Source organism: Bos grunniens, chromosome 23 (genome assembly GCF_055505025.1).
Source record: "Bos grunniens cultivar Pamir isolate PY7600 chromosome 23, Bosgru_T2T1.0, whole genome shotgun sequence".
Lineage (NCBI taxonomy): Eukaryota > Metazoa > Chordata > Mammalia > Artiodactyla > Bovidae > Bos > Bos grunniens.
In genome coordinates this window covers 7,666,496-7,680,744 of record NC_141187.1, presented here as the reverse complement: position 1 = coordinate 7,680,744, position 14,249 = coordinate 7,666,496, and the positions used below count along the sequence as shown (strand labels likewise).

The following is a 14,249-nucleotide window of genomic DNA, read 5'->3' as shown; positions in this document are numbered from 1 at the left end:
GGCCAGCGCATCAGAGAAGGCAGTCTGAGAAGCTGAATGTAGCCAATGTGTGTTAGTGGTAGTTGCTCAGTTGTGTCCAACTCTTTGTGACCCCACGGACTATAGCCCATCTTGTCCATGGAATTTTCCAGGCAAGAATACTGGAATGAGTTGCCATTCCTTTCTCCAGGGAATCTTCCTGACCTAGGGATTGAACCCGGGTCTCCCTCACTGCAGGCAGATTCTTTACCATCTAAGCCACCAGAGAAGCCAGTGTAGCCCGTGGTGGTTCAGTCCGTCAGTTGTGTCCACTCATGACTCCATGGGGTGTGGCCTGCCAGGTTCCTCTGTCCATGGGGACTCTCCAGGCAGGAATACTGGAGTGGGTTGCCATACCCTTTTCCAGGGGGTCCTCCCGGCCCGGTAATCGAACCCAGGTCTCCTGCACTGAGGCAGATTCTTTACCGACTGAGCTCTGAGGGATGCCCAGTGTAGCCAGTAGTTGAAGCTTAATGTAAAAAGCCTAAAGATTATCCCATGATTGGATTACCTGATGCCAACAACATCAGTTTTTCAATCAGAGAGGCAGTTGATTAAGCCTATTTCTGGTCTACTTGGTAAAAATGAATCCGTGTATTGTGGAATTTATGAAGTTATTCCTAAAAATATGCACCTAATGCCTAGTGTGGCCTTTAACCTATTACCTAGCCTTGAGGTCACTTTCTATCCGCATCTCATGCTTCTACTCTTCAGCACTCCTGAACTGTCATCACAGTTCACGCATCACACCCTTGCACCCCTGACCCTTGACCCTTCTGTGTGTGATGCTGCTGTCTCCCCAGCCCATCCTCATGTAACCTCAGCTACCTGGAACTCTAAGCCAGGCCCAAGCAGCGCCGTTTCCAAGAGACATTCCCTTTGAAGAGGATTTAGTTTCTTTCCTACATCTTTGTAATTTTCCTTGTAGTTTGTAGTATTTTTAGAAAATCTCCAATATAATTCCTTTTCACCTGATTCTAATAATGGATTTTATCTTTCTCGCTAGACTGAGGACAATTTGAAGTCAAGGGAAAGTCTGTCTCTTGTTCATTTCTGTATCTGTAGCACTTTCTGGAGTGTCTTGCATATACATGAGGTTCAAATGGTATATAAAAAACAGAAATATTTCAAAGTTCATATCTTTGAAGTCCTTGCTCAGATATTAACTCCTTTATGAAGCCCGCTTTGGTTCCTTCAGTGAAAGCAAACGCTCCTTCAAGATAATTCTAGTAGCTTTTTCTGTAAATCTTCTATAACAATGATCCTATTGCAATATGTATGTAACTATTTAGGTTCATGCCTTATCTTGCCTAGCAGATTGTAAAGTGTTTAAAAGGAACGTTCACCTTGAATCCATTTTTATTAAGCACTTTGTTCCCTACAGTGGCTACTATATCACCTTGAACATAGTCAGTGTAAATATTGGGTTGAGCATATTTTGTGTTCCAAATATTTCTGCTGAAGTGGCATGTTTCGGTAAAAGTACTCATGTTATCCATTCATCTGTCGATGGACATCTAGGTCGCATCCATGTTCTAGCTACTGTAAATAGTGCTGCAGTGAACAATGGGATACCTGTGTCTTTTTCAGTTTTGGTTTCTTCAGGGTATATGCCTAGGAGTGGGATTGCTGGGTCATATGGTGGTTTTACTCCTAGATTTTTAAGGAAGTGGTACATATACACATTGGAATATTACTCAGCCATATAAGGAACACATTTGAGTCAGTTCTGGTGAGGTGGATGAACCTAGAACCTATTATACAGAGTGAAGTGAGTCAGAAAGAGAAAGATAAATATCATATTCTAACATACATATACAGAATCTAGAAAAATGGCTCTGAAGAATTGATTTACAGGGCAACAGTGGAGAAACACACATAGAAAATAGACTTATGGACTTGGGGAGAGGGGAGGAGAGAGTGAGATGGATGGAAAGAGTAACCTGGAAACTTCTATTACCATATGTAATATAGATAGCCAACAGGAATTTGCTGTATGGCTCAGGAAACTCAGGGGCTTCCCTGGTGGCTCAGCTGGTAAAGAATCTGCCTGCAATGCAGGAGACTTGGGTTTGGTCCCTGGGTTGGGAAGATCCCCTGGAGAAGGGATAGGCTACCCACTCCAGTATTCTGGCCTGGAGAATTCCATGGACTGTATAGTCCATGGGGTCGCAAAGAGTTGGACATGACTGAGAAGCTTTCACTTGCACTCTCAGGAAACTCAAACGGGGGCTCTGTGTCAACCTAGAGTGGTGGGGTGGGGAGGGAGATGGAAGGGAGGTTCAAAGGGAGGGGACATACGTATACCTATGGCTGGTTCATGTTGAGGTTTGACAGAAAACAACAAAATTCTGTAAAGCAATTATTCTTCAATAAAAAATAAATTAAAAGTACATTATGTTAAAAATCATTAAAGACTGTAATTTTAAAGCATTAAGTCAAAAGTAAAAAAGTTATATCTGCAGTTGAATCAAAATCCTCTCAAATAAAATTCAGAATGATTTTGAAAGTTAATTTCTGGAATGTTGGTGTAGACTTCTGAGAATGTCTTATCCAGGGATCAGTTCAGTTCAGTTTAGTCACTCAGTCATGTCCGACTCTTTGCGACCCCATGAATTGCAGCACGCCAGGCCTCCCTGTCCATCACCAACTCCCAGAGTTCACTCAGACTCACGTCCATTGAGTCAGTGATGCCATCCAGCCATCTCATCCTCTGTCGTCCCCTTTTCCTCCTGTCCCCAATCCCTCCCAGCATCAGAGTCTTTTCCAATGAGTCAACTCTTCGCATGAAGTGGCCAAAGTACTGGAGTTTCAGCCTTAGTATCATTCCTTCCAAAGAAATCCCAGGGCTGATCTCTTTCAGAATGGACTGGTTGATTCTCCTTGCAGTCCAAGGGACTCTCAAGAGTCTTCTCTAATACCACAGTTCAAAAGCATCAATTCTTCAGTGCTCAGCTTTCTTCACAGTCCAGCTCTCACATCCATACATGACCACAGGAAAAACCATAGCCTTGACTAGACGGACCTTTGTTGGCAAAGTAATGTCTCTGCTTTTGAATATGCTATCTAGGTTGGTCATAACTTTCCTTCCAAGGAGTAAGCGTCTTTTAATTTCATGGCTGCAGTCACCATCTGCAGTGATTTTGGAGCCCCCAAAAATAAAGTCTGACACTGTTTCCACTGTTTCCCCATCTATTTCCCATGAAGTGGTGGGACCGGATGCCATGATCTTCGTTTTCTGAATGTTGAGAAAATGACATTTGGATAGGATTAGACTTAAAAGGAGAGGTGGATATGGATACATGAAAACAGAGTGATTTATCTGAAAATCCTATGATAAAGTCTGGAGTAAAGACAGTGACCATGGGAACAAAAAGAGGGACTTTGTGGCATAGAATGAACTGAATTTGCTCCTTGACAATACATGGAGAAAAATAAACAATGACTGAAATTTGTAACCAAGGAAATTGAGTGAATGCTGGCATTAATGAGAAAAGAATAATAGGTCTTGGGAGGGGATAGGAAGAGATGAGCCATTTGATGTTGAATTTGAGATGCCTGATGGTACAGCATGATGCTGTCTAGAAAGAGGCTGGGAATACTAATATGAATCTGGACATGGGCGGAAGATGGGAGACTGGAGGCATTGGCCACATAAGCTGAAGCTATGAGAATGGAATTGTTTACTCATGGAAAGAATGCAGCATAGGAAGACACGGGATACAAGATAGGACACAGTAAAGTATCCAGAACCTGTGAAAGATGAGAAGCAAAGAAGGAGGCTGAGAGGGAACCGAAAAAGTTAGAGAGGGGGGTTTCATGCAGGGAAAGCTAAAGAGACTTTCAACAAAAAAAAATGATAAACAGGGCCAAGATAGCAAAATATACAAACATGAATTAATCAGTAATTTTAAGGTATCTCAATAATGTTTTCTTTATTAAGCTTAAGTGAATCTGGTATCAATTACATCCATTTGGGAACACAGAATACCAATCTGTGAAAGAACATTCTGGCAGCATGACATGTTTTCAGCACGAACATGGGATTATCACACAGGAAACACACGGTTCTCTGCCTTTGATGTCAGGAGACCACCTGAAGCAGGCAGCTTTCCTCGCCAACTCTGTACTTCCGTACTCACTAGCTGCTTGCCAGATTTTCTTACTGTGCAGCAGCAAGTAATTCTGCCAAGTGGGACAGTCAGGTTAATATTTGCTCCTGATTGATTTAGAGAAGATTAGAAGCTAAGAGATCAAGAGGGCAAGATCAAAGGGAAGGGAAAGATCAGAAGGCCTTTAGCTGATAGAAGTGGAGCTGAAGCCCTAGGGGCCTCTATGGGAAGGTGTGGCCCCTGCAAGGAAAGGAGGGGCTTTCTCTTCTTTGACTACTAGTAAAACTAGAAGATTTGTGGGGATGGAGGCAGGCATGTGGGGCTCTGACCTGGCCACTGTCTCAGTCTGGAACACGGGACCCCTTCTGCTGCCCCAGGTGTGAGCCTAGAGCTTCGTCCTGGTTACCTGCTTGGACACACACCTCCTCTGGGAGTGGGGATGAGGTTGTCCAGCATCTGACCAGCTCTTCTCCGAAGGGCTGCCTGCTGCCTTCTATTCAAATATTATTCCAGAACATAGTTTATGAAAAAACATGTAACACAATACAAAATATTATAAATATAATTCAAGTCAAATAAAATACAGAACAAAGCCAAATAAAGTAGGGCCCTCCAAGTCCATTAAATATAGACATTTATAGGAATAGACAATTCCTATAAATATAGGAAGTCATTGGATGACCTTGATGGGAACAGTGTGAGTGCAGTGCTGGGCAGAAATCAAGCTGAAGAGTGGATAAGTGGTGAGGAAAGGGGGGTCATGCTTTGGAGAGATGGTATGAAAAAGCAAAAATGAGACAGGCAACTTATAGTCATGCCCATCTGGGTAGTGACTTGAAATCGTAAATTTTAGTGTCTTCCTTTGAGCAATTCTATCAACCTTCCTGTGAGCATTGAATGTGATCATCTGTATAGGCTAGAATAGTTCCTAGGCCCATGGTACGTTCTCAGAAATGACTCACTGTATTTAAAAAAGTTAGAAATGGCAGCATGTTCGGGGGCATAGGGTAAGGAACATGGGTGGAGGGAAATTTTTTATATATTGGTTCAAACACAGATTGAACGTCAGAATTTAAGAAAGGACATGAAACATAAGATCAGAAGAACTAATGGTAGTCAAATAGAGGAGGTTCTTATAACAAATTATGGGAAATTTGGACATTGGCACATATATTATTGTAATTAAGAGACTGGATTTTAGGGGTCTGTGGAAAAGAGAGTCTGGAAAATCATTTGGACAGGCATTATACATAGAAACCTTTATTATAGTCCTAGGTCTTTATTTCGGAGAAGGCAATGGCAACCCACTCCAGTACTCTTGCCTGGAAAATCCCATGGACGGAGGAGCCTGGTAGGCTGCAGTCCATGGGGTCGCTAAGAGTCAGGCACCACTAAGCGACTTCACTTTCACTTTTCACTTTCATGCATTGGAGAAGGAAATGGCAACCCACTCCAGTATTCTTGCCTGGAGAATCCCAGGGACAGAGGAGCCTAGTGGGCTGCCGTCTATGGGGTCGCACAGAGTCGGACACGACTGAAGTGACTTAGCAGTAGCAGGCTTTTATTGTACACTGAAATACCCTGTTCGTATTGGCACATTATATCAGAGTAGCCTTTCTATCTCTCTCTTACCCCAGTAGATTTCTGAGCCCTGTGAAGACAAAAAATCTGCTCACCTTCTCATCCCTATCACCTAACCCCTATGCCTGGGATGCTATAGGTGCTTAGAAAGGGTCTGATGAATGAATGAATGATCCTCCTTTTCCCATGACCCTGCTCTCTGGCCTTCCTAAACCCACTGGACATTTATTTCTTCATTCCTGAAAGAAGGTAACATGCCAGGCCTTAGACACTACGGAAGTAAACTTAAAAAAAAAAAAACATAGTACCTGCCTTCAAGGGGCTTGGAAAACAGATGCAGCCTGAAAACGATGACAATGAAAGGTGATATGTTCAAGGGAGACTGACACATCTAGAGGAGGAGGCCTAGATTGCCCTGGACTACCGGGAAGGGTTCACATTTGTCTGCGTTGAAATGTGAAAGATGAGCCAAAGTATTCTTGGCCGACCACTGGGGCCTGGGCATTCTAGGCAGTGGGGACAGCCAGGGAAGTACTGACATGCAAGGAAAGGGTAGAAATAGAAGGAGCTAAGAGCTCATCAAATATCCAAGGAAATACGCTAGGCGAGTGATGAAATACAGGCCACAGATAAACAGTTTTGAAAAGGAGGACAAGATTGGAAGCCAGATTCTGTAGAGAAATCAGAAGAGATAAGGATTCAAGTGACTGTGGAGCTTAAGGAAAAAATAAACCATTGTGAACATTGCTGATGGCAGATTCTATGGAAGAGCATGGGGTAAAAGCTGTTAAGAATCAGGGGGAAAGTATTACTTTTCTATTGTTGCATAACAGATTATCATAAATTTAGTGGCTTTAAAAAAAAACATCTATTTATTTTCTTCAGATTTTTGTAGATCTGAGGTCTGGGCACAGCTGAGCTGGGTCTTACAAGTTTGAAACCAAGATGTCAAGTTCCTCTCATCTTCAGGCTTTTATAGGGAAGGGTCTGTCTCTAAACTCCCCTGTGTTGTTGGCAGAATTCATTCCCTTGAGGATGTAGAATTCATGGCAGCTTGCTTCATAAAGCTGGCAATAGAGAGAGTTTGTTACTTTGATTGCTAGCACTTGGAACCTCTTTTAAAGGGCCCACTTGATTAGTATTACCAAGTCCAAGCTCATACTACTTGCAATGTGTCAGGTCAATAAATTGCGAGAAGAGTTATTGGGACATGAACTAGCAACTTTATTCAGAAAGCCAGCAGACTAAGGGTCGTGGTGGAGAGTTCTGACAAAATGTGGTCCACTTTAGAAAGGAATGGCAAACCATTTGAATATTCTTGCCTTGAGAACCCCATGAACAGTATGAAAAGGCAAAAAGATATGACACTGAAACAGGAACTCCCCAGGTCAGTAGATGCCCAATATGCTACCGGAGGAGAGGGGAGAAATAACTCCAGCAAGAATGAAGAGACGGAGCCAACGTGAAAACAATGCCCGGTTGTGGATGTGACTGGTGATAGAAGTGAAGTCTGATGCTGTAAAGAGCAATATTGCATAAGAACCAGAAATGTTAGGTCCATGAATCAAGGTAAATTGGAAGTGGTCAAACAGGAGATGGCAAGAGTGAATATCAACATTTTAGGTATCAGAGAACTAAAATGGACTGGATGGATGAATTTAATTCAGATGACCATTATATCTACTACTGCAGGCAAGAATCCCTTAGAAGAAATGGAGTAGCCCTCTTGGTCAACAAAAGAGCCTGAAATGCAGTACTTGGATACAATGTCAAAAACAGCAGAATGATCTGTGTTCATTTCCAAGGCAAACCATTCAATATCACAGTAATCCAAGTCTATGCTCTGACCAGTAACACTGAAGAAGCTGAAGTTGAACAGATCTATGAAGACCTACAAGACCTTCTAGAACTAACATCAAAAAACAAACAAACAAAAAAAGATGTCCTTTTCAACATAGGGAACTGGCATACAAAAGTAGGAAGTCAAGAGATACCTGGAGGAACAGGCAAGTTTGGCCTTGGAGTACAAAATGAAGTAGGGCAAAGGCTAACAGAGTTTTGCCAAGAGAATGCACTGGTCATAGCAAACACCTCTTCCAACAACACAAGATACGACTCTACACATGGACATCACCAGTCAATACCAAAATCTGATTGATTATATTCTTTGCAGCCAAAGATGGAAAAGCTCTATACAGTCAGCAAAAACAAGACTGGGAGCTGACTGTGGCTCAGATCATGAACTCCTTATTGCCAAACTTAAATTGAAGAAAGTTCAGGTACGACCTAAATCAAATCCCCTACGATTATACAGTGGAAGTGAGAAATAGATTCAAGGGATTAGATCTGATAGAGTGCCTGAAGAGCTATGGATGGAGGTTCGTAACACTGTGATCAAGACCATCTCCAAGAGGAAGAAATGCAAAAAAGGCAAAGTGGCTGTCTGAGGAGGCCTTGCAAATAGCTGAGAAAAGAAGAGAAACGAAAAGCAAAGGAGAAAACGAAAGATATATCCATCTGAGTGAAGAGTTCCAAAAATAGCAAGGAGAGATAAGAAAGTCTTCCTCGGTGATCAATGCAAAAAAATAGAGGAAAACAGTAGAATAGGAAAGACTAGAGATCTCTTCAAGAAAATTAGAGATAACAAGGAGACATTTCATGCAAAGATGGGCACAATAAAGGACAGAAATGGTATGGGCCGAACAGAAGCAGAAGATATTAAGAAGAGGTGGCAAGAATACACAGAAGAACTGTACAAAAAACATCTTTACGACCCAGATAATCATGATGGTGTGATCACTCACCTAGAGCCAGACATCCTGGAATGTGAAGTCAAGTGAGTCTTAGAAAGCATCACTATGATAAAGCTAGTGGAGGTGATGGAGCTCCAGTTGAGCTGTTTCAAATCCTAAAAGATGATGCTGTTAAAGTGCTGCACTCAATATGCGAACAAATTTGAAACACTCGGTAGTGGCCACAGGTCTGGAAAAGGTCAGTTTTCATTCCAATCTCAAAGAAAGGCAATGCTAAAGAATGTTCAAACTACCTCACAGTTGCACTCATGACACACGCTAGTGAAGTAATGCTCAAAATTCTCCAAGCGGGGCTTCAACAGTATTGATAACTGAGAATTTCCAGATGTTCAAGCTGGATTTAGAAAAGACAGAGGAACCAGAGGTCAAATTGATAACATCCGTTGCATCATCGAAAAAGCAAGAGTTCCAGAAAAACATCTACTTCTGCCTTATTGACTATGCCAAAGCCTTTGACTGTGTGGATCACAACAAACTGGAAAATTCTTCAAGAGATGGGTATACCAGACAATCTTACCTGCCTCCTGAGAAATCTGTATGCAGGTCATGAAGCAACAGTTAGCACCAGACATGAAACAATGGAATGGTTCCAAATTGGGAAGAGTATATCAAGGCTATAAATTGTCACCCTGCTTATTTAACTTATATGCAGAGTACATCATGTGGATTGCCAGACTGGATGAAGCACAAGCTGGAATCAGAATTGCCAGGAGAAATACCAATAACCTCAGATATGCAGATGACACCACCCTTATGGAAGAAAGTGAAGAGTAACTACAGAGCCTCTTGATAAAAGTGAAAGAGCAGAGTGGAAAAGCTGGCTTAAAACTCAACCTTCAAAAAGCTAAGATCATGGCATCTGGTCCCATCACTTCATGGCAAATAGATGGGGAAACAATGGAAACAGTGACAGACTATTTTTTTGGGCTCCAAAATCACTGCAGGTTGTGACTGCAGCCATGAAATTAAAAGACAACAGCTTCTTGAAAGAAAAGCTACGACCAAGCTAGACAGCATGTTAAAAGCAGAGACATTACTTTGCCAACAAATGTCCATCTAGTCAAAGTTATTGTTTTTCCTGTGGTCATGTATGGGTGTGAGAGTTGGACTGTGAGGAAAGCTGAGTGCCGAAGAATTGATGCTTTTGAACTGTGGTGTTGGAGAAGACTCTTGAGAGTCCCTTGGACTGCAAGGAGATCCAACCAGTCCATCCTAAATGAAATAATTCCTGAATATTCTTTGGAAGGACTGATGCTGGAGCAGAAGTTCCAATACTTTGGCCACCTGATGCAAAGAACTGCCTCATTGGTAAAGACTCTGATGCTGAGAAATATTGAAGGCAGGCAGAGAAGGGGACTACAGAGGATGAGATGGTTGAATGGCATCACTGACTCGGTGGACGTGTATTTGAGCAAGCTGCAGGAGTTGGTGATGGACAGGGAATCCTGGCATGCTACAGTCCATGGGGTCGCAAAGAATGAGAGACGACTGAGCAAGTGAACTGAACTTAACTGAGCAGACCAAAAAGATGGCAAGCCACTGTTCCGAGGAACTGTCTTCCCCAAGTTAGTATTCAGTTTTTTTTTTAATCAATAGTAAAAAGGAAGGAAGTGTGGTTAGTTGTTGCAAACTTCTTGGTGTTGGAATCCTTTGTTCTTGCAGCTGTCCATATAGGTCAGGTCATGACGTTCCTATAAACTGCCAACAAAATAGATGTTATTCTCTGTTCCACAACTTTTTATCTCTTTAAGAATGGGAAATGTTATGCCTTTAAAATTAAGAGCCTTGAGAATGGGCTCTCCTGTATATTTCCGGCTATAGGCAATATAATGTAGCATAAGCAATAGAATACAAAGGGTAAAGTTAAAGAAACAGATCGCTCTATTGCATTAGGTGATGCCTACTCAGGAGCATCTCCTGTTTGATTAAGTTAAAGTCACCTGATTAGGAACTTTAACTGCATCTGCAAAATCCTTTGCCAGGTTCGATTAGCTAGAAGCAAGTCACAGTTTCCATCTATAATTAAGAGGGGATTATGAAGGCAGTCGATGAGGGCTTCTGTGGGAAGTTACTTTAGGGTTTGTTGGCCACAAGAAATAAGGAAATCAACACAAAGATATAGATTCAGACGTGACTCAGAATAAAGCTGCGTGGACCTGTGAATAGGGTGTTTATGGATGCCAACTTGGTGCATGTATGTTCACATGCTTCTATCGGTTAGCTTTTGCTGCTTAATGAACTGTGCCAAAATTGTGTTTTCAAACAGCAATCATTAATTTAGCTAAAAAATGTACAGATCAACAGTTGTCTGTGTTCAGCTGGGTGGTTCTACAGATCTGGGTCAGACTCAGGTGATCTTTACTGTGGTTCTTGATGTGCCTGCGGTTGGCTTCTGGGTCAGCTGCTGGCTGGTTAACTGAGATGTGGTCTTGTAGTTCTTCCAGTGAGGAACTGGGCTCATTTACATCAAGGTGATGCTGTCCACTCAGCAAGCCAGCAAGCACCAATCCACAAGTGCTTTTCAATTCAATATGTCTTATATTACATTTGCTAATGACCCACTGGTCAAAACAAGTCATATGGCCAGTTGAGGTTAAAGGGTAAGTGAAGAAAAGGACTTTGCCTTTCTTATAAAAAGAGTAGAAAAATGTGGGTATTTTTACAGTCCACTACATGATAGTTATTACTTTTTAAAGATTGTAAGTATTCTGCTTTTAGGATGAGCAAATCAGTAAAAAAAAAAAAAAAGATGGATACATAGTTTATGGGGGAGCGGGGGACTGATGAAATGGGATCCTGGAGAAAACAAAAGCTGCTGGAATGCAGAGCACACTGGGGAATTTGCATTTTAAAAAGGGAAGTCCATTATATTTCCATAGAATGAATGAAAGGGGAGAAAGAAAGTTCTAGAAAAATTTAATTTTCCTGGTAGTCTCAATTTTCCTTGGATAAAAATAACCTAGGTCAGGAAATGGCAACCCACTCCAGTGTTCTTGCCTGGAGAATCCCAGGGACGGGGGAGCCTGGTGGGCTGCTATCTATGGGATCGCACAGAGTCGGACACGACTGAAACGACTTAGCAGCAGCAGCAGGTCATCTATTGAATACAGTGAGGGTGGTGTTGGGAAAAGGGTTTGTGGAGAGTGTTAACTTTGTTGAAGGCTGTTGTTTAGAACAGGAGAGGAAGCTGGGGTCAAAATATAAGAGAGGGAAAAAAATCCCAAACAGTCCACACAAAAGGTGAGTGGTACACAGTCCTGCTGAGATTAACAGAGCTTACATTTATGTTGGTGCCCATCCACAGTGCCTTACCAGCGCATGGGTGAACTAGAGACAGGGACCCCCTCTGCCTCGTTCAGGAAACGCCTTTCTCACTCTCAGTTGATACCCTTATGCAGGACAAACTCATAAATAAGTGCAGTGGCCCTGCCAATCAACAGGATTATATTAGATTTTTTAAAATAGTGGCTTTAGGTAAACTAGATCTAGGAGCATAAGGACAGTTGGTGGGACTGATTTAAGAATAACAACTTGCCAAGTGGATCTGCAAAAGAACAAGTCAGAATGTTGACAGTGCTTGCAAAAGGTTGAGATTAAAAAAGTAATTTTAAAACCTAAAATGAAAACTAGCAGGGGTTGAGGGAGATGAGCCTGGGTCATAAGAGAAGGGCTCTGTTGTGAAGGAACAATCGGTTCATGGTAGGTATGGGGAGGTGTTGATGGCACTATGAATGTCCATCTGTGAGAAGAGGACAGAGCAGTAGGTATGTTGGGAGACCTAGCTGTTATGACGTAAGGACTGCATTTGAGGACACGGGAGAATCAGAAGCTTCTGCCTTGTATGACTGTGTCAGTTGAGGGGAAAGAGTACAACTGTATATATGAACCAACCTGGTTCAAATCTTCGTCGCTATTCAGAACATCAGGTGGCAGCAGATCAGGCACTCTGGCTTGGAGTCTGATGTCTCAGAATCCATGGACATGCTGGGAAAAAACTGAATATACACAGAAGCAGTTAATTTTATTTGTTAATTTTTATTGAAGTATTGTTTATTTACAATGCTGTGTTAATTTCTACAGTACAACAAAATGATTCAATTATACACACACACACACACACATATATATATACTTTTGCAAATTCTTTTCCTTTATGGTTTATCATAGGATACTGAATATAGTCCTCTGTGCTATATAGTTGGCTCTTGTTTATCCATCCTGCATGTAATGGTTTGTACCTGCTAACCCCAGTCTCCCACTCATCTCTCCCCCAAACCTTTCTCCCCTGGCAACCACAAGTCTATTTTCTGTCTCTTGAGTCTGTTTCTATTTTGAAGTTAAGTACACTTGTGTCATATTTTAGATTCCACGTGTAAGTGATACCATATGGTATTGTCTTTCTTTTTTGACTTACTTTGCTTAGTATGATAATCTCTAGTTGCATCCATGTTGCTGCAGATGGTGTTATTTCATTCTTTTTTATGGTTGAATAATATTCCATTTCACATATGTATCACGTCTTCTTTATCCATTCATCTGTTGAAGGACATTTAGGTTATTTCCATATGTTGGTTATTGTGAATAGTGTTGAGAAACAGTTAATTTTAGACTTACTAAAATGACAAGGCAGCTCTATTACAGAGATTGGTTGTTCAAATAACTGATAATCTCTATTATGCAGGATCCAAGGGTGGATTTAGGATAAGGATCATCCACCTGATGAGAGCAGAACATTGCAAACATCCTCTGTTATGGGGATTATTGTGAATGTATTCAGAGCTCAGGATAGTTTTTCTAGGAGAAAGCTTTGGAAATGATTTGGAAGGAAGCGTATGGTGAGGGGGTTTCAAGGAATCAGAAGAGAGCTGGGGATGAGAGAACACGGTCAGCAGTGTTTTTAGAGAAGTTTCTGAAGCAAAGGCATCAAGAAAGGTCAGGTTAGAAGATAAATGGAGGAGAGGACAGAGAACAGGCTTGAGAGAGAAGGAATTAGAGTACATCAGTAACAAACCTAGAGAACAGAACAGAGGGTATTAATGGGAGAGGATGAAGGGGTTGAAATAATTTGCAGGCATCTTAGAGAAGTGTATTATCCCCTGTTAGGGGTTTACAGGTGAGAGGCAAAATAAAAGGCCTATTCTGAGTAAGTTGACTAAATTTTGACAGGTATCCATCCTTTCTTTCTGCATAAAATTATTCATGTCTTTATACCCTCTTTTTTTTTAACTTATTAATAAGAGGAACTCAAGAAATGAATCTTTTTCATTTACATGTTACAAAAGGCATTCTCCTCTCCTGGGAATTTTATAAGAATATGGTACCATATTTTTATTTTAGTATAATTTAGGATAATATAAAATTTGAAAAATATATTGCAAATGCTTATTAGTACATTGATTAGAAAAATATAATAAAAACATTCTTAGACTCTTCAGAATCTTTCTCTTTGAACTTTTCTTAGTTTTTCAGTAATCAAGTTTTAGAATTACTTATATTAGGTAAGAGAGGACTTCATGCAATAAAATGTTTGGTAATTAATTAGAAGCCATGGTCTTGAGGAAGTTGGAGAGAAGAGTCTTTTCTTCTGATGAGACCCTCAAAATCACAGTCCTGTGATTTTAACAGGATAATCAGGATGAATTAGTGAGTTTGTTATATAAAATGAAGTTATTTGGAAACATGGCTGAAAAGGTAATGGGATTTTTGTGGCTGTGATTAATTAAAA

General features: G+C 41.1%; 1 protein-coding gene and 1 long non-coding RNA gene across 51 annotated transcripts in view; one reads left to right on the top strand and one right to left on the bottom strand.

Moving 5' to 3' along the window:
• Positions 1–14,249, top strand: part of MLIP (muscular LMNA interacting protein) — a 288,723-nt gene that overhangs the window by 145,542 nt on the left and 128,932 nt on the right. The gene's annotated exons all lie outside the window — the stretch shown is intronic.
• On the bottom strand, positions 10,125–13,060 carry LOC147346535 (uncharacterized). The gene is made up of 3 exons (XR_015152929.1): positions 12,939–13,060; positions 12,416–12,519; positions 10,125–10,222 (listed from the first exon to the last, which is right to left on the bottom strand). It is a non-coding gene; the product is annotated as an uncharacterized LOC147346535 (long non-coding RNA).